Source organism: Triticum urartu, chromosome 3A (assembly GCF_056163025.1).
Source record: "Triticum urartu cultivar PI428250 chromosome 3A, HENAU_Tu73, whole genome shotgun sequence".
NCBI classification, from domain to species: Eukaryota; Viridiplantae; Streptophyta; class Magnoliopsida; order Poales; family Poaceae; genus Triticum; species Triticum urartu.
The window spans coordinates 162,609,311-162,636,453 of NC_141875.1; positions in this window are offsets into that span (position 1 = coordinate 162,609,311).

Sequence of the window (27,143 nt, forward strand, 5' to 3'; positions counted from 1 at the left end):
GTGCGGTGAATCTTGCAGTATTGGTTGTCGGAGCCGCCCTGCTTGTCGGCGGCCGCCACAGCCTGGCAGTTGGTGCACGCGGCAACCTCCTTGCCGGAGCTACTGACCTTGGCTCGCTTGGCGCCGCCGTCGCTGCCGGACTGCTCAACGACCAGCACCTCTTTGTTCTGCTTCTTCCTGTTGTTGCGCCGCCGGTTTTTGTTTGCCGGGGCGGCATCCTCGCTGTCAGATCCCCCTGCTCCAGTGCTTTCTCCAGGGAATTTCCTCCCTTCCTCAGCGCGTGCACACTTGTCGGCCAGGGCATATAGCTCGCTGACGTCCCGAATCTTGCACATCGCCATCTCCTCCCGCATCCTGCGGTTACGCACGTTCTGATGGAACGCGCTGATTACCGCGGCAGGGTGGATATTTGGGATGTTGTGCTGTACACGGATGAACCTCTGGATATACTTGCACAGGGGCTCTCCTTCCTTCTGAACGAGCAGATGAAGATCACTCTCTTGGCCATGAGGTTTGTGGCCGCCTGTGAAGGCGCCGACAAACTGATGGCATAGATCAGCCCAGGAGGATATGGAGTTGTCTGGCAAGTGCATGAGCCAGGACCTGACGTTGGGCTTGAGCACCAACGGGAAGTAGTTGGCAAGGATCTTATCGTCCCGCCCCCCAGCAGCCTGCACTGCGATGGTGTAGATGCTGAGGAACTCCGACGGATGCGACTTGCCGCCGTACTTCTCTGGTACATCTGGTTTGAAATTCTTCGTACTGGGCCACTGGACTTGCCGCAGCTCACGAGTGAACGCAGGGCAACCTACCGCGTACGGCAGGTCGCCTGGTTCCCCTGGTGCATGCATGTCAACAGAGGGCCCAGCGCGCTGGTCTGATTGACGCCGCGCTTCTCTCCGGCGCTCGATGCGAGTACGAGCGTCTTCTTGTGGTCGTTCTTGAAGAACTTGGCGCTGATCGCGACGAGCTCGCGGATCTGACGACGCGGTGGAGTCGCTGTCGAGGTGGACCCGGCGAGTCGACGATCTAGGCCTTCGGGGTGGAGAGTGCATAGTAGTTGCACCCCCACCAGTCTTGTCATCTCTGGCCCGTGCCTAGCTGGCTTGCCGCGGCTGAGACGCGCTCGGCTGCCGTGGAGTGTCGCCGTTGGCGAAGCCGATGAGACTCTGGATAGTGGCTCTCTAGTCGTCGATCTTGTCCGCCGCTGGAGGGTAGTCTAGGAGCAGCTGAGCTCGGGCCAAAGCTTCTGCTGCAGTGGCGGGTGGCGGTGGCGAACGGTGCGAGGAGCGGGATATGCTCGGACTTCTAACTACATTAGAAGGAGCAGTATCCCGTCCAGGCGACCGTGTCTCGCTCGCGCCCGCAGGTTGACGTGCATGGTAGTCCTGAGCGCTCCGAGATCCACCAGCTCGATCTTGATCTAGCGAACGCATGGTACCGTGAGTACCATGACGCTGCCGGTCCCGCGCCTCTTGAGATGGGCGCGGTGCATGCACGGATGCCGAGGTCTTGGAGTGTGCCCGGTCATTGTGGGAGCCGGCTACGCCGCCGATGGGCAGCGCAGCCTTGTCCTGGGACCTGGCAGCACCGTGAGTTCCCTCGTCGACGCGTGTTATTCCGCCAGTGCTTGCCCCACCAACCGTTTTCTCCGGCGTTGGCTGGCTCGGCGCGGACGGAGCAGCTGCCTCCGAAACTTTCTTCTTCGGCGGCATGTTGATGAAGATGATGAAGATCTAGCTCGCAAGAACGCCGGATCTGGTCCACACAACTTCGACGCCCCCTACCTGGCGCGCCAGAGATGCCGGGGTTGCTGATCCACGGGCACCTATGGGACCGGTGGACCGGGTCCCTTTCGGTTCGGTGGGGGCGGAGGTCGCGCAAAGAGCAGATCGAGGCGAAGCGCGCGAGCAATTTACCCAGGTTCGGGCCGCACGGATGCGTAAAACACTACTCCTGCTTTGTGGTTTGGTATTGATTTCTAGCTCGGGAGCGCGGAGTGCTACAGTACACACCGGCGGCTAGCAAGACCGAGCGTGAGTGTTCGAACTGGCTAACCCCCCTCTACGTTGCTCACGGGCCTCCTTTTATATGCTCAAGGGGTTACCCACAGGTGGCAACGGAGGTAAAGGGCAAAAATGGAAAGGTGCTGTGGTAGGTACAGCTACCTGTTACAGTGTATCATACCTAACCCTGGTGGCAGGAGACAAGGGCATTAATTGCCCGTCTGTGTCGCCTAAACAGTACCGAAAGGGACCCCTAGGGACGCCACCGTTTGCCACGATGGTTATCTTGTCAGCGCCTGCTTGCCACCTCGCACCCCTAGCTGCACGGCCTCCTGCTATGTGTGCTTGGGAGGGTCCTAGAGCGACACGTTGGCGGGTGTGCTGGAGCGCGGGCACGAAGTGGGGGTTTCCCGCGGCAAGCTCCTTGCCGCGGTCGTCGTCTTGTCGTGTTCGGGAGCTTGTCGCTCACCGGGCCTTGCCGGGACGCATGGTGCGCCGCGGCAAGTTCCTTGGAATGCCTTGATTGGCCTTCCCGGCAAGCTCCTCTTGCCGGGGTCTTGGTTTCCTTCCCGGCCAGCTCCTTTTGCCGGGGCCTTGGTTCGAGTACTTTGTTCTTGAATGGTCTTCAAAGTAGCCGCGGAGGGTCTTGGCGGTCACTCGGCAAGTCTTGCCGCGGGATGCTGCGACTGCCCGTGCACAAGTTCGGGATACTAGGGTACCCCTACTCTAGTACACCGACACAGGCGAAGACTGCTTTTGTCAGGATAAGATGTACTAGCTGTCCCCTTTCAAATTGGTCGTTGTTGGCTCCCTTCCCGCTCAATATTTGGGGAGAGGACCAGGGCCTCTATAAATAGGACTAGCCACCACCATAGCTAGGGGTGCGGATCGATCTCATCGAGAGCCAAGAGAAGAGAGACCCGAACAATCACAAGTTCACCTAGCACAAGAACACCTCTCCTCAAGAGGCTGTTCTTCCCCTTGTACTGTTCATCCTCAGCCCAAGAGGCAATCCACCACACCACACTGGAGTAGGGTATTACACCACAACGGTGGCCTGAACCAGTATAAATCTTGTGTCATTTGTGCTGCGAGTTCGTCGAGTTAGCCCTTGAGATCTTAGCGAAGCTAGGATGTGGACCGGTAGGGGGAGATCTTCGCACGCACCCCAGTGTTTGAACCTTGAGGGTTTTGCCGGAACCCGAGATCCGACAGGGGCCGCCCTCAATTGTTTATCACCACCACGGAGCATAGCGCTTCCGCACTGTACGGGCATAGCCGCTCCTCGGCAGTGTCGACTGCCAGCGCGGAGCATGGTGCTTCCACTGGTGCGTGGGTGAGGGCTCCCTCTGGGTGGAGCCCCCGGGGCATGTACAACCCCGCCCAGACACGTGGCTTGCACGGTAGGGCTATACGAGGTGTCTCTGGGCACTCGTGAGCCAGCGTAGGACTCACGAGGCCCTACTTCAAGGCGGGTTGCGCCTGGTCTTGGCTCTTGATGGTTGTGGTGGTCCTGCGAGATGGTTAGGCAACCTGCGCCGAGCGGATCTCCTGAGGCTATCGCATGAGGAGGCCAAGCACCAACGACCCCCAGGAGGTGACATGAATGGGCCGTCCCGCCAGACAGAGATCAGTCGTTGGGTTTATCGATGCTGCAGTGACGGACCTGAGCACAGGCGTCGTGCCTAGTCTTCTCATGCGAAGAATCCTAAAGAAAAATGATCGGCGCGTGGCTCCCGTGGTGGGTGGCAATGAGGACCCACAAGTATAGGGGATCTATCGTAGTCCTTTCAATAAGTAAGAGTGTCGAACCCAACGAGGAGCAAAAGGAAATGATAAACAGTTTTCAGCAAGGTATTCTCTGCAAGTTCTGAAATAAGTGGTAACAGATAGTTTTGTGATGAGATAATTTGTAACGAGCAACAAGTAACAAAAGTAAATAAAGTGCAGCAAGGTGTGCCAATCCTTTTTGTAGCAAAGGACAAGCCTGGACAAACTCTTATATAAGGAAAAGCGCTCCCGAGGACACATGGGAATATCGTGAAGCTAGTTTTCATCACGTTCATATGATTCACGTTCGGTACTTTGATAATTTGATATGTGGGTGGACCGGTGCTTGGGTGATGTTCTTACTTGAACAGGCATCCCACTTATGATTAACCTCTATTGCAAGCATCCACAACTACAACAAAAGTATTAAGGTAAACGTAACCATAGCATGAAACATATGGATCCAAATCAGCCCCTTACGTAGCAACGCATAAACTAGGGTTTAAGCTTCTGTCACTCTAGCAACCCATCATATACTTATTACTTCCCAATGCCTTCCTCTAGGCCCAAATAATGGTGAAGTGTTATGTAGTTGATGTTCACATAACACCACTAGAGGCTAGACAACATACATCTCATCAAAATATCAAACGAATACCAAATTCACATGACTACTAATAGCAAGACTTCTCCTTGTCCTCAGGAACAAACATAACTACTCACAAAGCATATTCATGTTCATAATCAGAGGGGTAATAATATGCATAAAGGATCTGAACATATGATCTTCCACCAATTAAACCAACTAGCATCAACTACAAGGAGTAATTAACACTACTATCAACCTACTAGCACCAATCCCGGACTTGGAGACAAGAATTGGATACAAGAGATGAACTAGGGTTTTGAGATGAGATAGTGCTGATGAAGATGTTGATGGAGATTGCCCTCTCCCAATGAGAGGAGCGTTGGTGATAACGATGGCGATGATTTCCCCCTCCGGGAGGGAAGTTTCCCCGGCAGAACAGCTCTGCCGGAGCTCTAGATTGGATCCGCCAAGGTTCCGCCTCATGGAGGCGGAGTTTCGTCCTGAAAGGTTGCCTCTTACTTTTTTCTTGACAAAAGACTTCATATAGGAGAAGATGGTCATCAGAGAGCCACCAGGGGGCCCACGAGGTAGGGGGCGCGCCCTAGGGGGGGGCGCCCCCACCCTCATGAGTAGGGTGTGGGCCCCCTGGTCTTCATCTCTGGCAAGGATTTTTCATTATTTATTATAAGGCATTCCGTGGAGTTTCAGGAATTTTGGAGTTGTGCAGAATATGTCTCTAATATTTGCTCCTTTTCCAGCCCAAAATTCCAGCTACCGGCATTCTCCCTCCTTATGTAAACCTTGTAAAATAAGAGAGAATAGCCATAAGTATTGTGACATAATGTGAAATAACAGCCCATAATGCAATAAATATCGATATAAAAGCATGATGCAAAATGGACGTATCAACTCCCCCAAGCTTAGACCTCGCTTGTCCTCACGCGAAAGCCGATAACAATAAATATGTCCCCATGTTTAGAGGTAGAGGCGTCGATAAAAATAAAATACGGACATGAGGGCATCATGATTATTATCATAACAGCAACATATATAGATATTGTCATATGATTACTTATGTTCAAGTGATGATCTATTCACAATGCAAAAGTATGAATCGGAAACCTTATTGAGAACCAACAAACTATAACCTCAGTCATTGAAGCAATTGCAATTTATCATAACATCAGAAAGAGTCTATGTCAGAGCTAAAAAGCAAGTCCACATACTTAACTATCATCTAGTCCTTCATAATTGCTAACACTCGTGCAATACTTGTGGTTATGGAGTTTTAATCAGACACAGAGAAAGATAGGGGCTTATAGTTTCTCCCCACAACATTTTACCTCAAGGGTAATGCCAACAATAATAACTCATGCCCCCTACATCCAATTAGATATATATATCAGGTTCTTTCCAACATGTTGGTCTTGCCAAAGGATAAAATGAAAAAGGGAGAGGTGAAGATCACCATGACACTTGCATAAGGTAGAATATAATAATAAAAGATAGGCCCTTCGCGGAGGGAAGCAGAGGTTGCCATGCGCTTTTATGGTTGGATGCACAAAATCTTAATGCGAAAGAACGTCACTTTATATTGCCCCTTGTGATATGAACCTTTATTATGCAGTCCCTTGCTTTTATTACTTCCACATCACAAGATCATATAAAGCTTATTTCTCCCACACTAATCATACATATTTAGAGCAATTTTTATTGCTTTGCACCGATGACAACTTACTTGAAGGATCTTACTCAATCCATAGGTAGATATGGTGGACTCTCATGGCAAAACTGGTTTAAGGGTATTTGGAAGCACAAGTAGTATCTCTACTTGGTGCTGAGAATTTGGCTAGCATGAGGGGGAAAGGCAAGCTCAACATGTTGGATGATCAATGACAACATACTTTATCTCAGATATAAGAAAACATAACCCATTATGTTGTCTTCCTTGTCCAACATCAACTCTTTAGCATGTCATATTTTGATGAGTGCTCCCAATCATAAAAGATGTCGATAATAGTATATTTATATGTGAAACCTCTCTTTCCTTATTACTTCCTATTAATTGCAACGATGACCAAAGCTATGTCGGCCAACTCGCAACAACTTTTAATCATCACACTCTTTCTATGTGAAGTCATTACTATCAATAAGATCAATATGAACTTTTGTTTCTTCCTATTCTTTTTCTCTTTTCTTTTCTTTTATTTGGGATCATAGCAAGAAAATCAAGCCCTTGACTCAACACTAATCTTTATTATATAGCTCATGAACTCGATTACATAGAAGGATAATAAAGCAAAACTCACAACTAGATCATGCCATAAACTTTATTCTACTAGATGAAAATACTACTAATAGGATCGAACTAAGGAAAACGGTAAAGATAGGAGTTGTGATTGTGATACGATACCGGGGCACCTCCCCCAAGCTTGGCAGTTGCCAAGGGGAGTGCCCATACCCGTGTGATTATATCTCCTTGGTTGGTGAAGAAGGTGGAGGTGTTGTTGATGATGCGGGCTTGTCATCCATCTTCCAAGGCATAGATTCACCATCATAGAAGGATGATCGAGTCTCCGGAATCCTCGAATCTGCAGCCAAACTCATTCTTTTGAATCTATATTCATACTCATAGTTTTGGTTTTGCAGGTCATAGATTTGGGCTTGGAGGTGCTCGATCCTCTCATGTAGCTTGAAGATGGCCTCCTCGGTGTTCTTGGCATCCGGTTTGTAGTTGTTAGTGAACTCCGCGAGCATCGTGTGGCTAGCGTTGATTCCATGCTCCACCATCCCCTGGCACTTGAAAACTTGTTGCTCCATTGCTTCGAGCCTTATCTCCACGCTTCTGGTTCCCTTTGGTCCCTCAGCATCACGGATGTGCAGCAACCCATCACGCATCTCAATGGTTTGAGGGTGTCACGGCACCTCCACGAGGTAAGGGTTGATGACCTTCTAGATCAGTCAGAAAAACAGCTCGAAACAAAAACAGGAGATTTTTGCGTGATACGGGAGTCAAAACCCCCGGGAGATTATATAATGAATTTTTACCGACCAAAACACATATCGTGTAAGAAAACGGAGTACGGAAGGCACACGAGGTGCTCACGAGGTAGGGGCGCGCCCAGGGAGGTAGGGCGCGCCCTCCACCCTCGTGGGGCCCTCGTGTCCTTCCCGGACTGCTACTTAATTTTCTATTTTTCTAAATATTCCAAAATAGAGAAATATTGCCTTAAAAATTATTTTGGAGTCGGTTTACTTACCGTACCACATACCTATTCCTTTTCGGAGTCTGAAACGTTCTGGAAAGTGTCTCTTATGTATTCCTCCGGGGTTATAGTTTCAATAATATTGGTTTCAACATTTATGGGATTACCTGAGATGTAATGTTTAATTCTCTGACCGTTTACCACCTTCGGATTTGTGCCTTCGAAGTTGTTGATTTTTATGGCACCGGAACGATAGACCTCCTCGATAACATAGGGGCCTTCCCATTTAGAGAGAAGTTTACCTACAAAAAATCTTAAACGAGAGTTGTATAGCAATACATAATCACCTACATTAAACTCACGCTTTTGTATCCTTTTGTCATGCCATCTTTTAACCTTTTCTTTAAACAACTTGGCATTTTCATAAGCTTGGGTTCTCCATTCATCAAGTGAGTTAATATCAAATAACCTCTTTTCACCGGCAAGTTTAAAATCATAGTTGAGCTCTTTAATAGCCCAATATGCCTTATGTTCTAGTTCGAGAGGTAAGTGACATGCTTTTCCATATACCATTTTATACGGAGACATACCCATAGGATTTTTATATGCAGTTCTATAGGCCCATAATGCATCGTCAAGTTTCTTGGACCAATTCTTTCTAGATCTATTGACAGTCTTTTGCAAAATTAATTTGAGCTCTCTATTACTCAATTCTACTTGACCACAAGACTGAGGGTGATAAGGAGATGCAATTCTATGATTAACCTCATATTTAGCAAGCATTTAACGGAAAGCACCATGAATAAAATGTGAACCACCATCAGTCATTAAATATCTAGGGAGTCCAAACCTCAGAAAAATAACGTATTTAAGAATTTTAATAGAAGTGTTATGATCAACACTACTAGTTGGAATAGCTTCTACCCACTTAGTAACGTAATCAACAACAACTAAAATATGTGTATATCCATTAGAGGCAGGAAAAAGTCCCATATAATCAAATCCCCAAACATCAAACGGTTCAATAACAAGTGAATAATTCATAGGCATTTCTTGACGTCTACCAATATTACCAATTCTTTGACATTCATCACAAGATAGGACAAACTTACGGGCATCCTTGAAGAGAGTAGGCCAATAAAAACCGGATTGCAATACCTTATGTGCAGTTCTATCTCCCGTGTGGTGTCCTCCTTAAGTTTCGGAGTGGCACTTGCATAGGATATGTTCCTGTTCGTGCTCAGGTACACAATGTCTAATAACACCATCTACTCCTTCTTTATAAAGATGTGGGTCATCCCAAAAGTAATGTCTCAAATCATAGAAGAACTTTTTCTTTTGTTGGTATGTGTAGCTAGGTGGTATAAATTTAGCAACTATGTAATTAGCATAATCGGTGTACCAAGGGGTACTACGAGAAGTACTTATGACATTTAATTGTTCATCAAGAAAGCTATCATCAATAGGTAGTGGGTCATCAAGAACATTCTCTAACCTAGATAAGTTTTCTGCAACGGGGTTCTCTGCTCCTTTTCTATCAACAATATGCAAATCAAATTCTTGTAGCAAGAGAACCCATCTAATAAGTCTAGGTTTGGCATCTTTCTTCTCCATAAGATATTTAATAGCAGCATGATCAGTGTGGATAGTTACTTTAGAATCAACAATATAAGGTCTGAACTTATCACAAGCAAATACAATTGCTAAAAGTTCTTTTTCAGTAGTAGCATAATTTCTTTGAGCATTGTCTAGGGTCTTACTAGCATAATGGATAACATTTAATTTCCTATCAACTCTTTGCCCTAGAACAGCACCAACAGCATAATCGCTAGCATCGCACATAATTTCAAAGGGTAAATTCCAATCAGGTGGCTGAACAAATAGGTGCAGAGACTAATGCTTTCTTGAGTATTTCAAATGCTTCTACACAATCATCATCAAAGACAAATGGTATATCTTTTTGTAATAAATTAGTCAGAGGCCGAGAAATTTTTGAGAAGTCCTTAGTGAACCTCCTATAAAATCCGGTGTGACCAAGGAAACTTCTTATACCTTTGATGTCCTTGGGACATGGCATCTTTTCAATAGCATCAACCTTGGCTTTATCAACTTCAATACCTCTTTCAGAAACTTTATGCCCCAAGACAATACCCTCATTAACCATAAAGTGGCACTTTTCCCAATTCAAGACAAGATTAGTTTCTTCACATAGCTGCAAAACTCGATCAAGATTGCTCAAGCAATCATCAAAAAAAGATCCATAGACGGAAAAGTCATCCATGAAAACCTCACAAATCTTTTCACAAAAGTCAGAGAATATAGCCATCATGCATCTTTGAAAGGTCGCAGGTGCATTACATAAACCAAAAGGCATACGTCTATAAGAAAAAGTACCAAAAGGGCATGTAAAAGTAGTCTTTGATTGATCTTTAGCCGACACAGGTATTTGAGAGAAACCAGAATAACCATCTAGAAAGCAGTAATGTGTATGTTTGCATAATCTTTCTAGCATTTGATCGATAAAAGGTAAGGGGTAATGATCTTTCTTAGTAGCCTTATTTAATTTGCGGAAATCAATTACCATCCTATAACCTGTAATAATTATTTGTGGAATCAATTCATATTTATCATTAGGAACAATAGTAATACCTCCCTTCTTAGGGACACAATGAACAGGACTTACCCACTAACTATCAGCAACGGGATAAATTATACCTGCCTCCAGAAGCTTTAGTATTTCTTTTCTTACCACTTCTTTCATTTTAGGATTCAGACGTCATTGAGGATCACGAACCGGTTTGGCATCTGCTTCCAAATTTATTTTATGTTGACATAGAGTGGGACTAATGCCCTTAAGATCATCAAGAGTATATCCAATAGCAGCATGGTGCTTCTTCAGAGTTTTCAAAAATCTTTCTTCTTCATGCTCTGAAAGGTTAGCACTAATAATAACAGGATATATCTACTTTTCATCAAGATAAGCATATTTAATATTATCAGGCAATGGTTTAAGCTCAAACATGGGATCACCCTTAGGTGGAGGAGGATCCCCTAGGATTTCAACAGGCAAATTGTGTTTCAGCATAGGTTCCTATTTAAAGAATACTTCATCTATTTCCCTTCTTTCATTCATAAACATATCATTCTCATGGTCTAGCAAATATTGTTCTAAAGGATCATTAGGAGGTACAGCAATAGAAGCAAGACCAATAATTTCATCCTTACTAGGCAATTCTTCTTCACGGTGTTGTTTACTAAATTTAGAGAAATTAAACTCATGAGTCATATCATCCAAGCCAATAGTAACGACATCCCTTTCGCAGTCTATCTTAGCATTAACAGTGTTCAAGAAGGGTCTACCAAATATAATGGGACAAAAGCTATCTTGTGGGGAACCAAGAACAAGAAAATCAGCAGGATATTTAGTTTTCTCACACAAGACTTCAACATCTCTAACAATTCCCGTTGGTGAAATAGTATCTCTATTAGCAAGTTTAATAGTAACATCAATTTCTTCTAACTCAACAGGTGCAATGTCATGCATAATTTATTTGTATAAGTCAATAGGTATTGCACTAGCACTAGCACCCATATCACATAAGACATGATAACAATGATCTCCTATTTTAACAGAAATAACAGGCATACCTACCACAGGTCTAGGTTTATCTGTATCACGGGGTTTAGCAATTCTAGCAGTTTCATCACAGAAGTAAATAACATGCCCATCTATATTATCAGACAAGAGATCTTTAACAATAGCAATATTAGGTTCAACTTTAACTTGCTCAGGAGGTGTATATGTTTCAATATTTCTTTTACGAACCACAGTTGAAGCTTTAGCATGATCCTTTATCCTAACAGGGAAAGGTGGTTTCTCAACATAAGAAGTAGGAACAATAGGATCATTATTAGTGATAGTCTTTTCTTCAACTTTAATAGTTGCAGCTACTTTTACTTCTATGGGAGGATGATATTTAAACCACTTCTCCTTAGGGAGATCAACATAAGTAGAAAAAGATTCACAGAAAGAAGCTACTATCTCAGAATCAAGTCCATATTTAGTGCTAAACTTATGGAAAATATCGGTATCCATAAAAGATTTAACACAATCAAACTTAGGTGTCATACCTGACTCCTTACTTTTGTCGAGATCCCAATCTTCAGAGTTGCATTTAATTTTATCCAATAAATCCCATCTAAATCCAATAGTCTTCATCATAAAAGAGCCAGCACAAGAAGTATCGAGCATGGTGCGATTATTTTCAAAAAGCCGAGCATAAATTTTTTGAAGAATTGTTTCTCTTGGGAGCTCATGATTGGGGCATGAATATAACATTGATTTAAGCCTCCCCCAAGCTTGAGTGATGCTTTCTCCTTCGCGAGGCCAAAAATTATATATATAATTGCGATCACGATGAACAAGATGCATAGGGTAATACTTTTGATGAAATTCCAATTTCAATCTTCTATAGTTCCATGATCTCGTATCATCACATAGCCTATACCATGTCAATGTGTCTCCCTTCAAAGATAAAGGGAAGACCTTCTTCTTAGTAACAACATCGGGTATACCTGCAAGCTTAAATAATCCACAAACTTCATCCACATATATTAGGTGTTCATCAGGATCCTTTGTTCCATCTCCTGTAAAAGGATTAGCTAGCAGTTTTTCTATCATACTCGAAGGATACTCATAAGGAATTTCATTTTCATATTCATTTTCAATAGGTTCAGTAGGTTGAGGAGCAACTCTTTGCTCTATTGGTCGGGGTGAAGATACCTCGAACAAGCCCGTCAGAGGATTACTTTCCATAGTAACAAGTGACAGTAAATTTCAGCACACTATATAAATTTTTCCTTACCAAATTCAACCTACCAAAGGCGCTTCACTCCCCGGCAACGGCGCCAGAAAAGAGTCTTGATGACCCACAAGTATAGGGGATCTATCGTAGTCCTTTCGATTACTAAGAGTGTAGAACTCAACGAGGAGCAGAAGGAAATGATAAACGGTTTTCAGCAAGGTATTCTCTGCAAGTACTGAAATAAGTGGTAACAGATAGTTTTGTGATGAGATAATTTGTAACGAGCAACAAGTAAAAAAGTAAATAAAGAGCAGCAAGGTGGCCCAATCCTTTTTGTAGCAAAGGACAATCCTGGACAAACTCTTATATAAGGAAAAGCGCTCCCGAGGACACATGGGAATATCGTGAAGCTAGTTTTCATCACGTTCATATGATTCGCGTTCGGTACTTTGATAATGGGTGGACCGGTGCTTGGGTGCTATTACTTGAACAAGCATCCCACTTATGATTAACCTTTATTGCAAGCATCCGCAACTACAACAAAAGTATTAAGGTAAACGTAACCATAGCATGAAACATATGGATCCAAATCAGCCCCTTACGAAGCAATGCATAAACTAGGGTTAAGCTTCTGTCACTCTAGCAACCCATCATATACTTATTACTTCCCAATGCCTTCCTCTAGGCCCAAATAATGGTGAAGTGTTATGTAGTCGATGTTCACATAACACCACTAGAGGCTGGACAACATACATCTCATCAAAATATCGAACGAATACCAAATTCACATGACTACTAATAGCAAGACTTCTGCTTGTCCTCAGGAACAAACGTAACTACTCACAAAGCATATTCATGTTCATAATCAGAGGGGTAATAATATGCATAAAGGATCTGAACATATGATCTTCCACCAATTAAACCAACTAGCATCAACTACAAGGAGTAATTAACACTACTATCAACCTACTAGCACCAATCCCGGACTTGGAGACAAGAATTGGATACAAGAGATGAACTAGGGTTTTGAGATGAGATGGTGCTGATGAAGATGTTGATGGAGATTGCCCTCTCCCGATGAGAGGAGCATTGGTGATGACGATGGCGATGATTTCCCCCTCCGGGAGGGAAGTTTCCCCGGCAGAACAGCTCTGCCGGAGCTCTAGATTGGATCCGCCAAGGTTCCGCCTCGTGGCGGCGGAGTTTCGTCTCGAAAGGTTGCTTCTTATTTTTTCTCGACGAAAGACTTCATATAGGAGAAGATGGTCATCGAAGAGCCACCAGGGGGCCCATGAGGTAGGGGGCACGCCCTAGGGGGGCGCCCCCACCCTCGTGAGCAGGGTGTGGGCCCCCTGGTCTTCATCTTTGGCGAGTATTTTTCATTATTTATTATAAGGTGTTCCATGGAGTTTCAGGAGTTTTGGAGTTGTGCAGAATAGGCTCTAATATTTGCTCCTTTTCCAGCCCAGAATTCCAGCTATCGGCATTCTCCCTCCTTATGTAAACCTTGTAAAATAAGAGAGAATAGCCATAAGTATTGTGACATAATGTGAAATAACAGCCCATAATGCAATAAATATCAATATAAAAGCATGATGCAAAATGGACGTATCAGGCAACCAAACAAGTGATGAATATAAATAACTCATGCATGGGAACCGGATGGCTTAGATAGATGTGAGAACGATACATGCTGTTGGGATAGACCCGAGCGGCCTGGGTATGATGCAGCCCAAGGGGCGCCCCAGTAAAGTAAGCTAGAGACGTAAAAAGGATACATGCCGCAGGGACGGGCACACGCGACCTAGGAATAATGCAGCTCGAGGGGCGCTCCCAGATGAATGTACTTGAAAAATGTCACCTGGTTTGGTTGTCGAAGGAGCGTTGGGGTAGCTAAAGGCACGCGTGCTGAAGAAGTCGCTCCTCACGAGCCTCGAACACCCTAAGCCTCGGCAGGCTCTGGGGCTTGAGTGGCTCCCTGAGGACCGTCTCCATCTCTGCTAGGACCGCGTGATGCTTGGCCTCCTGGGTTTCCAAGATGCTCCGTAGGTTGCGCTGGAAGGCGGCTACCACGCTTGGTAGGCCAAATGGCATGCGAACATAGCTGTGACGCGGGACCTCGCACTGGTCAGCGTGCGAAGGCCAGAAGCGCTCCTGAGATGCGGCCCTGTTGAGCCCTGTGATGTCAATGCAGACGCGCAGCTCGCCACCCTTGCCTGGATGGGGAGCTGCACCTGGTGAGCGGCTGTCGCCGTGTATTGCCATTCCTTCCTGAAGCTCCTTGGTGGTCTTGAGGATGAACTCCTGAGCGTCGGGCGCTCCTCGCCCGGTGCCCTCCTGAGGTAAACGTGATGCGAAGCACGCCTCCACGTGGTGCCCGAGTGCCTCCCTCATGATGTTGGCCAGGTCTGAGGCCCTCCAGAAGAGAGCCCTCGAGCCCTGCCCGAGGAGGGCGCTGAGCACGCCTTCCTATGCGAGGGAGGGAGGCGCCCTTGGTGCGGGCACCGATCTTTGATGTGGCACTGCTAGAGGCGCCGCTCCCCTGAGGCCCTGTGCGGAGTAGTTCCTTCTTCTTCTTGGGGGTGGCCTCAGGAGGGTACGCACCCTTGCTGTCAGGGTCTTCGATTGCTGTGGCTTGGAAGGCACGCTCGTGGGAGCACACCGCATCTATTTCTTCACAGGGGACTGTGATGATTCCGCCGCTTCCTGGCATCTTGAGGACGTTGTACCATGGTGGGTCACTGCCACAAACTTGGCCAGGGCTGGATACCCAAGGATGGCGTTGTACAGCAGACGGATGTGGGCAACGTTGAAGTCGACGAGCTTGGTGTGGTAGTTGTCGTGCTGACCGAAGGTGATAGGGAGACGAACTTGCCCTATTGGGGTGGTGGAGCCGTCAGTCACTCCTGAGAAGGCCTTGGTGGGTTCAAGCTGATCGTATGGCACTTGGAGGTTGTCGAACGTCCCGACGGACAGGACACTGAGCCCCGCGCCGCCGTCAATGAGGGTCTTGGTGACTTGGACATTGCTGATGACGGGTGAACAGAGCATCGAGAGGACACCTGCGGTCACCGCGCACTTGAGCTGGTCCACTGAGCTGAAGGTGATGGCGTCCTTTGTGTTGCGAGTTCGTCGAGTTAGCCCTTGTGATCTTAGCGAAGCTAGGATGTGGATCGGTAGGGGGAGATCTTTGCGCGCACCCCAGTGTTCGAACCTTGAGGGTTTTGCCGGAACCCAAGATCCAACATTTGGCGCGCCAGGTAGGGGGCGCCGAAGCTTCCCTTCCGTCGCTTCGCGTCCCGTTGCTTCATTGTCTCCATGGCGGATGAGGGAGTCCTGGATTAGGGAGTCCTCGAACAGCCGGACTATATCCTTTGGTCAGAATGTCCGACTATGAAGATACAAGATTGAAGACTTCATCCCGTGTCCGGGTGGGACACTCCTTTGCATGGAAGGCAAGCTTGGTAATTCGGATATGTAGATCTCCTCCCTTCTAACTGACTCTGTGTAACCCTAGGCCCCTCCGGTGTCTATATAAACCGAAGGTTTAGTCCGTAGGAAAACAACAATCATAATCATAGGCTAGCTTCTAGGGTTTAGCCTCTATGATCTCGTGGTAGATCAACTCTTGTAATACTCATATCATCAAGATCAATTAAGCAGGAAGTAGGGTATTACCTCCATTGAGAGGGCCCGAACCTGGGTAAACATCATGTCCCCCGCCTCCTATTACCATCCGCCTTAGACGCACAGTTCGGGACCCCCTACCCGAGATCTTCCGGTTTTCACACCTACATTGGTGCTTTCATTGAGAGTTCCACTGTACCGTCACCATAAGGCTTGATGGCTCCTTCGATCATCGGCAACGATGCGATCCAGGGTGAGGTTTTTCTCCCCAGACAGATCTTTGTATTCGGCGGCTTCGTACTACGGGCCAACTCACTTGGCCATCTAGAGCAGATCGATAGCTACGCCCCTGGCCATCAGGTCAGGTTTGGAAGCTTGAACTATACTGCAGACATCCGCGGAGACTTGATCTTCGACGGATTCGAGCCGATGTCAGGTGCGCCGCACAGTCGCGATGAGCATGACTTAGCTCTACCGTCGGACGGTGTTCTAGAGCAGATCGTGCCGTCCGAGGATGGGTGGATGGACCCTGCCACGGAGGCCGCACACCCAGCGGCGATAGAGCCGAATACTGACTTCACCTCCTGTGAGACATGTGTTGCCGGAACCTTGGATTCGTCCCTGGCCACAGGCTCCGAGCCGCCTACGTCTGTGCCTATCGAATCTGATTGGGCACCGATCATGGAGTTCACCTCCGCGGATATCTTTCAGCACTCGCCCTTGGGCGATGTGCTAAATTCATGAAGGTCTCTCTCCTTGTCAGGAGGCCCTTGGCCGAACTGTGTCCGGCTCGAGTGGGAAGTGGATGACAAACAAATTCATCCCCCACCCACCACCCACTTAATATCCACTGTCGACGACTTAACCGACATGCTTGATTTCGGCTCCGAAGACATCGAAGGTATGGACGACGATGCAGGAGAAGAACATGAACCACCGCCCACAGGGCGCTGGACAGCCACCTCATCATATGATATATACATGGTGGACACCCCCAAAAAAAGTGATGGCAATAAGGCAACGGAGGATAACCCCCTCGAGAAGCAACCTAAGCACCAGCGTCATCGGTGCCGCTCTAAGCCCCGCCATAGCAAAAACAGCGATACCAGCATAAGAGACAATAACGTTGTGGACAGTGCCGAAAACAATCCCCTCTAGCCAGGCTTCGAGCGGGAGGATGGGCAAGCTAGCCCTAAGGAACATGCGGCAGACGGAGAATCAGAGGATGACAATTACATGCCTCTCTCCGATGACGAGGTGAGCCTCGGCGACGAAGAATTTATCGTGCTTGAGGATCCCGTCGAGCAGGAGCGCTTCAAGCGCCGGCTTATAGCAACATCAAAAAGCCTGAAGAAAAAGCAACATCAGCTTCAAGCTGATCAAGATCTGCTAGCGGATAGATGGACCGAGGTGCTGGCAGCCGAGGAATACGAACTCGAGCGCCCAACCAAAAGTTACCCAAAGCGCATGTTGCTATCCCAACTCGAGGAGGAAGCATTAAAGCCTACACTACCAGCGTATGATGCGACTGACCGGCCACCTCGTGTCCGAGACAAAGCGGCGTATCAGCCCGAAGTCCAGCCCGCACCTCGTCGCCAGTCAAATAAAAACACCAAGGCCCGGGGCAACACGCAGGACCTGCGAGACGTATTGGAAAACAAAGCAGGACATACAAGATCGATCGACGGATCACGGGGGCGCGCCCCAACGAGTGACGACGACCGTCACGCCGGATATACTAAAAGCAAATCCGGCCGGGCCGAATATAGCAGACAAGACTCGTAGGAATTGCGTCGTGATATAGCCCGGCACAGAGGCGCCGCACACCCCCTATGCTTCACTAATGAAGTAATGGATCATGAATTCCTAGAAGGTTTTAAACCCGTGAATATTGAATCATATGATGGCACAATAGGCCCCGCGGCATGGATCGAAGATTTCCTCCTCCACATCCACATGGCCCGCGGTGACGATCTACATGCCATCAAGTACCTCCCATTAAAACTCAAAGGACCTGCTAGACATTGGCTCAATAGCCTGCCGGCAAACTCCATTGGCAGTTGGGAGAACTTGGAAGACACATTCCTTGATAACTTCCAGGGAACTTATGTGCGACCACCGGATGCCGATGACTTGAGTCACATAACCCAACAGCCAGGGGAATCAGCCAGGAAATTCTGGACTCGGTTCCTAACTAAAAAGAACCAAATCATCGACTGTCCGGATGTTGAGGCCTTAGCGGCATTTAAGCATAACATCCGCGACAAGTGGCTCGCCCGACACCTCGGCCAAGAAAAGCCGAAGTCCATGGCCGCCCTCACGACACTCATGACCCGCTTTTATGCGGGCGAGGATAGCTGGCTGGCTCACAGCAAAAACACATCAAGAAACCCTAGCAATTTAGATGCCAAAGGTAGCAATGACAGGCCACGTCGCAACAGACACAAGTGCTGCAACAACGACGACATCACCGAAGACACGGCAATTAATGCCGGATTTGGTGGCTCTAAATACGGTCAGCGGAAAAAGCCGTTCAAAAGAAGCAATCCGGGCCCGTCCAGCTTGGACCGCATACTCGATCATTCGTGTCAAATTCATGGCACCCCCGATAAACCAGCCAACCACACCAATAGAGAATGCTGGGTGTTCAAATAGGCCGGCAAGTTAAACGCCAAAAACAAGGAAAAGGGGCTGCATAGCGACAACGAGGAGGAGCCCCGGCCGCCGAACATAGGAGGACAGAAGAAATTCCCTCCACAAGTGAAAACAGTAAACATGATATACGCAACCCATATTCCCAAGCGGGAACGGAAGCGTGCACTGAGGGATGTCTATGCGATGGAGCCAGTCGCCCCAAAGTTCAACCCATGGTCTTCTTGTCCAATCACCTTCGATCGTAGGGACCACCCCACCAGTATTCGTCATGGCGGTTCCGCCGCATTGGTCCTTGACCCCATCATTGATGGATTTCACCTCACTCGAGTCCTTATGGACGGTGGCAGCAACCTGAACCTGCTCTATCAGGATACAGTGCATAAAATGGGCATAGACCCCTCAAGGATCAAACCCACCAAAACCACCTTTAAAGGTGTCATCCCAGGTGTAGAGGCCTGTTGCACAGGCTCAATCACACTAGAAGTGGTCTTCGGATCACCGGACAACTTCCGAAGTGAGGAGTTAATCTTTGATATCGTCCCCTTCCGTAGTGGCTATCACACACTGCTCGGACGAACCATATTTGCTAGATTCAATATGGTACCGCATTATGCATACCTCAAGCTCAAAATGCCAGGACCTCGCGGGGTTATAACAGTTAATGGGAACACAGAACGCTGGCTCCGCACAGAGGATCACACTGTGGCCCTCGCAGTAGAAGCGCAAAGCAGCCTTATGAGGCAAACCGCCAATTCTGTGAAAAAGACCCCGAACACCTTCAAGCGAGTCTGGAGCACCCTGCAAGAGGATCGCCATGCACGTTTAGAGCTCGCCTAGCAATTCAGCCTCCGTCCTAGTCCCAGTCAATTAGCGAAATTTGCGCCGCATGTAGATAATTACGCACTCAAGATACCATGGGCATAGGCGTAGGCACGGCCATGGCACGGCCCACAATGTGGCTCAACCGCTTCAGGACCCATATACCATTAATATTTTCTTCCTTTCAGGCCCCTATTCTCTGAAGGCCCTCTCCGATCATCTAATTATCGGACCCGTCACGGGAAGGAAACACCAAGGAAGCAAGAAGCTTTGACGTACAAGGGAATCCTTAGGTGGTCTCTGATAACGATCGATATACCTGTTTTGCATACCCACACGCAGCTTGACCTTGGATAGGACATGTCAAATAGTCCCATGTTTTACTTATTGCACTACATGTATGCATACGCTTTGACATATCATGTAAATAACAATGTACAACATTAGCTCATTATTGCATTCCTTTACCTTTTTTCTGTCTGCTTATTTACGACAAATCACACCCGTACCTTTTGATATGACCAGTGCGCCAGGGGCTTCAGTTTACCCCATAACGCGGCATGAAAAGTCCGAACACTTTCGACAGTGCGGCACCACAAACTTATAGCATTATATGCATCAGCTCTGAATCATGTCTTCGGTCAATAGTTGGGTTTGCCCGGCTCCCATGTTTTGGTACCTTACATTCCGCTATATTGTCTAAGGTAGCACTGGGAGAACTACTGCGATTGTGTCCCGGTTCTTCCGGACGAGCACCTCAGTAGAGAAAGCCGAAAACTGACTGTCATGATGCAGCGAGAGTTGGTCGCTGTTCGAGAGGTATCAAATCCTTAAAGATTTTTTCCGCTTCGTGCGAGGAGTCGGCCTTGTCCGATTTAGGCATACAAAGCGCCCCAAGTTCGGCCTTCCGAATACTAGGGGCTTCGCCAAAATTTAAAATTGTAGACTTCTATGGCTAAGTGAGAGTGATAAAGCTTTATAGTCCGATTGCCTGGTTCGTTGTGCTGAACACCTCCTTCGAAGGACCCGAAACTGGGATAAAGAGTGATCAGGTTTATCCCGAACACCTCAGTACTAGTTACATGGGGGCAGAAGCCGACGACTGGCCACTCTCAAATTTTATAAGCGGCCACACAGAAGGTAATATTTTAAATTAATAAGCGCTACGTAGCGCACATGAACTTGTTTCACATTACAGGATCACATGAGTACATTCATTCAAATATTACATCCTTAGCACATTCCTCTACCACAAGGCGAGCACCCTTCGGGACACTGTCATAATACTTTTTGGGGTGGCGATGCTCCTTGCCCTCCAGCGGCCCCTCCTTCACCAGCTTTTCGGCGTCCATCTTCGCCCAGTGCACTTTCTCCCGAGCAAAAGCCCTGTGCGCACCCTCAATGTAGACGGACCGCTTTATGACTTCAAGCCGGGGGCAACCGTTCACAAGCCGCCTTACCAGGCTGAAATAGCTCCCGGGCAGGGGCTCGCCAGGCCACATCCGGACTATGAGGCCCTTCATGGCCAGTTCGGCCGCCTTGTGAAGCTCGACCAGTTGCTTCAACTGGTCGCTCAAGGGCATCGGATGTTCGGTCCCAGTATACTGAGACCAGAACAACCTCTCCGTCGAGCTCCCTTCCTCGGCCCGGTAGAACTCCGCGGCATCCGACACACTGCTGGGTAGATCTGCGAACGCTCCTGGAGAGCTTCGAATTTGGGTAAGTAAAAGGAAAGTTTCCTTCACATGCTTGCTTTGCATAAAGAATGCCTTACCCGCTGCTATCTTCCTGACCGCCTCAATTTCCTGGAGGGCCATTTGGGCTTCGGCCTTGGCATTTTGTGCGTTCTCAAGGGCCTTTGCAAGCTTGAACCCTTGCGTCTTACAGTCACGCTCCAAGGACTCGTACTTCTTGACAAACTCCTGGAGCTCTTGCATAACCTCGCCGACTCGGGCCTCTTGCTTCTCGCGCTCAGCGCGCTCCTTGGCGGCTTTGCCTTCAGCCTCGGACAGCGCCTTCTTCAGGGTCACCACTTCAGTCGTGGCCCCTAGCAAAATTCATGACGATCCTGTGATCTAACAACCAGTTTCCTTTTTCTTTATCAATAAACAGACCAGGTATCACTTACCTTTGTTCTCTTAGATCTGCCTCTTGGTAAGGCCGAGCTCTTCCTCGGACCGCTCAAGGTCCCGCTTCTGTGCGGAGACCTCTGCCGTCTGAGCGGCAGCGGCCAGCAGTGAAGCCTGCTTATTCGCATAGTCATATTCTGATTAGACTCCTGTGATTTTTATTTGATCCTCTGTTCGGCATTTCTTCCGAACACCAAACAGAGCATCAGGGGCTATTGTCTATGCTGTAACATTTTCTCATAATTTGATTACTTACCTCGAAGCCTGTTAGGAGGCTGGCACAGGCTTCAGTCAGTCCACTTTTGGTGGACCGAACCTTCTTGATGACCGCACTCATGATAGTGAGGCGCTCTTCGTCAATGGAAGCGCTGCGAAGCGCTTCCAGCAAATTATCCGATGCCTCTGGATGGACAGAGGCCATCGGCACAGACAGCTTGTCCCTCTTAGACTTGCTGCCCTCGGCATTAGAGCCCATAGGAGTCTTGCCCCTCATGCACCCAGTGTCCGGAATGTCGCCTTGGGGCGCCTCCGGAACTATCTCCCCTTGGTTCAGCACCCTCTGATATAACACCTCGACGTCGTCCATAGGGCAGGGGGAGGAGGCAGTCGGGAGTGAATCGTTGTTCATCTCCAACAGGCCTAAAGACTCATCCGATGAGGATACGCTGATATGGGCTTTGGATGGGCTGCATGATCATGTTCGACATGATAAGAAGAAATAAAATAAAACATACCAAGAACTATTATGGTAGTCGGATACTTACGACTTCGCCAGGGGCTTGTCCCTAGGTAACCAGTCCTCATCGCTAAAAGCGGCCGCCGTGGAGCAGTTCGGAAGAAGAGTCCTTCCCTTCTTGGACCCTTCGGCCTCCCCTGACGGGGCGGCCTTCCTTTTCTTGTCTCCCCCGACTGGGGGGAGAACTTTCCTCTTCCTCCTCCTCGTTTTCGTGGGAGGAGGGCGCCTCGGTGTTATCGAACGATGAGTCCGATACGACCTTGCACCGGAGACCTTTCCTGGTCCCCATGGCCTTCTTCTTGGCCTTCTTCTCCGGCGCCTCATAGGGCGCCAGAACCAGCATCTCCGTTAAGAGAGCACTTGTTGGATCCTCGGGCAGTGGGGCTGGACAATCGATCCGCTCCGCTATCGCGACCCATTCCTGTTAAACAGTGTGGAGGCTTAGATCCCCCACATGATTGTACTAGGGAAAGAATCATCTTATGAGATATAAGGAGCTTACCGGATTGGCAGGGCGCTTTGCGCTGAGTCCGCGATCCTCGGTGAGGGGAGGAGGTACCTCGGTGGACTTGAACAGCACCCTCCAGATGTCCTGGTGTGTCGTGTCAAAGAGCTCTCGCAGAGTCTGGTGCTTAGCTGGGTCGAACTCCCACATATTGAATGCCTGTCTTTGACACGGGAGGATCCGGCGGAAGAGCATGACCTGGACCAGGTTGACAAGCTTGGTTTTCTTGCTTATCATGTTTTTAACACAGTTCTGGAGTCCGGTCAGCTCCACCGATGAACCCCAGGATAGGCCCTTCTCTTTCTAGGAGGTGAGCCGTGTGGGGATGCCAGATCGAAATTCGGGGGCCGCCACCCAGTTGGTGTCGCGTGGCTCGGTGATGTAGAACCACCCCAATTGCCACCCCTTCACTGTCTCCACATAGGAGCCTTCGAGCCAGGTGACGTTGGGCATTTTTCCCACCATGGCGCCTCCCCACTCCCTTGCTGGCCGACCACCACCTTCGGTTTAACATTGAAGGTCTTCAGCTATAGACAGAAGTGGGGCTTGATGCGGAGGAAGGCCTCGCACACGACGATAAACGCCGAGATGTTGAGGATGAAATTGGGGGCCAGATCATGGAAGTCCGTCCCGTAGTAGAACACGGGCCCGCCAACAAATGGGTGGAGAGGAAATCTCAGCCCGCGGACAAAATGGGTAAGGAATACAACCCTTTCGTGGGGTTTGGGGGTAGGGACGATATGCCCCGCGTCTGGGAGCCGGTGCGCGATATCTGCAGCCAGGTATCTGGCTTCCCGGAGCTTCGTAATGTTCTCCTCCGTAGCGGAGGAGACCATCCACTTGCCTCCCGCTCCAGACATGTTTGGAGTGGTTTTACGGAGAAAATGCGAACTTGGGCGCTGGAGCTCGAGTGCGCGAGAATGGATGGGCAGGGAAGAAGAAGGCGTGGGTGAACAGGAGGAGTCCTTGTCCTTTTATAAGGGCAGAAGAAACTATGCGCCTCCCACCTGCCTGGTAAACTCACTTATTCCCCAAGCATCGTGATTGATGGCGTGGTTGGGTTACCCACACCCGTATTGATGAGAATCCCATGATAAGGGGACACGATCTCTGCTTCAACAAGACGTGCCAAGAAAACCGCCTCGCAATATGTGCAGTAGCTGGTTGAGAAAAACGGTTCGAATAATGACCGGACCATGGTGTGATGTCACATTATGAAAAGCTGTCAGCAGATTAGATTTGTGGAAATATTATACTCTCTATGGTGGTATGTGGAATTTGTTTTGCAGAGCCGGACACTATCCTTGTGTTCGAAATCTTCTATGAAGTATTCGGAGAAGGAACCTGCCTTGCAATGACGAAGAGAATCTGCGCGCCGGACTCATCTCATTGAAGCCTGGTTCAGGGGCTACTGAGGGAGTCCTAGATTAGGGGGTCCTCGGACAGCCGGACTATATCCTTTGGCCGGACTGTTGGACTATGAAGATACAATATTGAAGACTTCGTCCCGTGTCTGGGTGGGACTCTCCTTTGCGTGGAAGGCAAGCTTGGTAATTCGGATATGTAGATCTCCTCCCTTGTAACCGACTCTGTGTAACCCTAGCCCCCTCCGGTGTCTATATAAACCGGAGGGTTTAGTCCATAGGACAACAACAATCATAATCATAACCTAGCTTCTAGGGGTTAGCCGCTACGATCTCGTGGTAGATCAACTCTTTTAATACTCATAACATCAATATCAATCAAGCAGGAAGTAGGGTATTACCTCCATTGAGAGGGCCCGAACCTGGGCAAACATCGTGTCCCCTGCCTCCTGTTACCATCCGCCTTAGACGCACAGTTCGGGACCCCCTACCCAAGATCCGCCGGTTTTGACACCGACAGCGGACGCTCGCCGCGCTCGCGCTGAGCGCCGGGCTGCCCTCACCGCCCGCATTGCTTAGACGGCTCCCAACGGCAGGCCACGCCGTCGTTCTCCGTCGCCTGCCGCCAACGCCGCCACCGGCCCGGGGGGGGGGGGAATGAGCAGCAAGCATCCTCGTTGTACCCCCTCGGTGCGGCGGGACGGCCACCCCGCACTCCATCGCTGACCCCGGCCGGTTCGTCATCCCACGCTTGTCGCGCTCCCGTGGACACGCAGGCCTCTCTGTGCATGGGGCGCGAGCTCCTGCGCTACCACCCTGTCGACGACCTCTACGAGGACAGGATCAACCGCATCGCCGAGCTTGTCAGCGCCGCAGGGGGCTCCCCTGCGCTGTCCCTCTCGCTGCCTCGCCCTCCGCCAGCCACGGGTGGCATGGCCCATGGAGCGCCTCCACAACCTCTGCCCCAAGACGGAGTCTTGGCACCCAGGCGCGTGGCCCCACGGCGTGACCTGCCGCGTCCGGCGCCCGCGCAAGAGGAAAGAAGCTGCCAAGAAGTCCCACGGCCGTGACAAAACGCCCCCGCGCTCCCTGCTCCACCACGGCAAGACCGCGTGTCGCCTGCGGCGGTGGTGCATGGACCCCATCAAGGACAAGTTCTCCACCAGCGCAGAGTCCCGGGGACCACGGCAGGCTGTCGCGCCTTCACCCCTGAGCTGTGTAGCGTCGCTTGGCCAGGCAAGTTCAAGTCGGATCTGCCTCCTTGCTATGACGGCACCCCCGACCCCCCAGAGTTCCTGCAGCTCTTCGAGCTGAGCATCGAGGCAGCCAACGGCGACGAGAAAGCCATGCCGAACTGGTTCCCCATGGCTCTCAAGGATGGTGCCCGTTCCTGGTTCCTGAACCTGCCTCCAGGCTCGATCTCCTCCTGGGACGAGATGCGCGACCGTTTTGTTGCCAACTTCCAAGGCACTCATGACCGCCCACCGGCTGCGGGTGACCTACTCCATGTCAAGCAACAACCAGGAGAGACCATCCAGAAGTACTTCCAGTGCTTCAACAATGTTCGCCTCAAGATCACCAAGGTGACGGACGAGGCCATCATCTCCGCGTTCTCCGATGGCGTTCGCGACGTCAAGATGAAGGAGGAGCTCGCCATCCATGAGGAGTTGTGCACGTCTCTGGAGCTGTTCAACCTGGCGACCAAGTGCGCAAGAGCTGAGGAGGAGCGCCACTCCCTCCTCGAGCTCCCGGCTACTGACCCGGAGGAGAAGAAAGCCAAGGCCAAAGATGCGAAGCGCAAGGGAGAAGCCATGCTCGTGGCGGAGCCAGACACAAAGCGCGGCAGGGACCAGCCCGAGTCATCCAAGAGCAGCCGACCATTTTGCGCCTTCCACAACCTGAATAGCCACAACACCAGCGACTATCAAGAGCTCAGAGCCATTCGAGAAGGATGCTTCGGTCAACGCCCCGAGCGCAACGACCGGGGCTACAACTGAGGAGGAGGACGTGGTGGCGGACGCTGGGATGACCGTGGCCCGTGCCAGGAGTGGCGCGACCAGCCTCGCGAGGACCGCTGGCAGGATTAGTCTCACGAGGGCGCCTGGAAGGATCGGCCTCGTGAGGATCGTCCTCAGGGAAACACCGGTCTCCCTCCACTACCGCCACCACCAAGAAGGAATGACGACCACCATCAGGACGAGGGGGCTGGGGGCTTCCAGGAGCCGCGTGCCATCGCCTGCATCTTGGGCGGAGCTCAAGCCCTAGCCTCACAGTGCATGTTCAAACAGTTCGCTTGTGAAGTGAATGTAGTCCTCCCCAAGCTCGAGGCCATGCGGCCGCTCAGATGGTCCAAGTGCGCCATCATGTTCATCTCAGCAGATCAGCTCAAGTGCGCAGCTACCATCGGCGTCCTCCCGATGCTCAGTTCACTAGTCATTAGCAACGTGCAAGTTACCAAGACTCTCATCGATGGCAGCGCAAGGCTCAATGTCATGTCTGTCGACATGTTCGACAGCCTCCAAGTGCCGTATGATCAGCTTCAGCCCACCAAGCCTTTCTCAGGAGTGACCAACGGCTCCACCACCCCGATCGGGCAGGTCCGCCTCCCCGTCACCTTTGGACGGCGCGACAACTACCGCACCGAGCTCATCGACTTCGAGGTCGCCCACATCCGTCTGCCATACAATGCTATCCTCAGGTATCTGGCCCTGGCCCAGTTCATGGCCGTGACGCACCACGGCTACAACGTCCTCAAGATGCTAGGAAGCAGCGGGATCATCACAGTCCCCTGTGAAGAAAGAGATGCGGTGTGCTCCCTCAAGCGCGCCTTCCAACCAGCGTCAATCGAAGACCCTGGCAACAATGCAGCTCGGTACCCTCCTGAGGTCGTCCCCAAGAAGAAGAAGCAGCTGCTCCGTGCCGGACCTCAGGA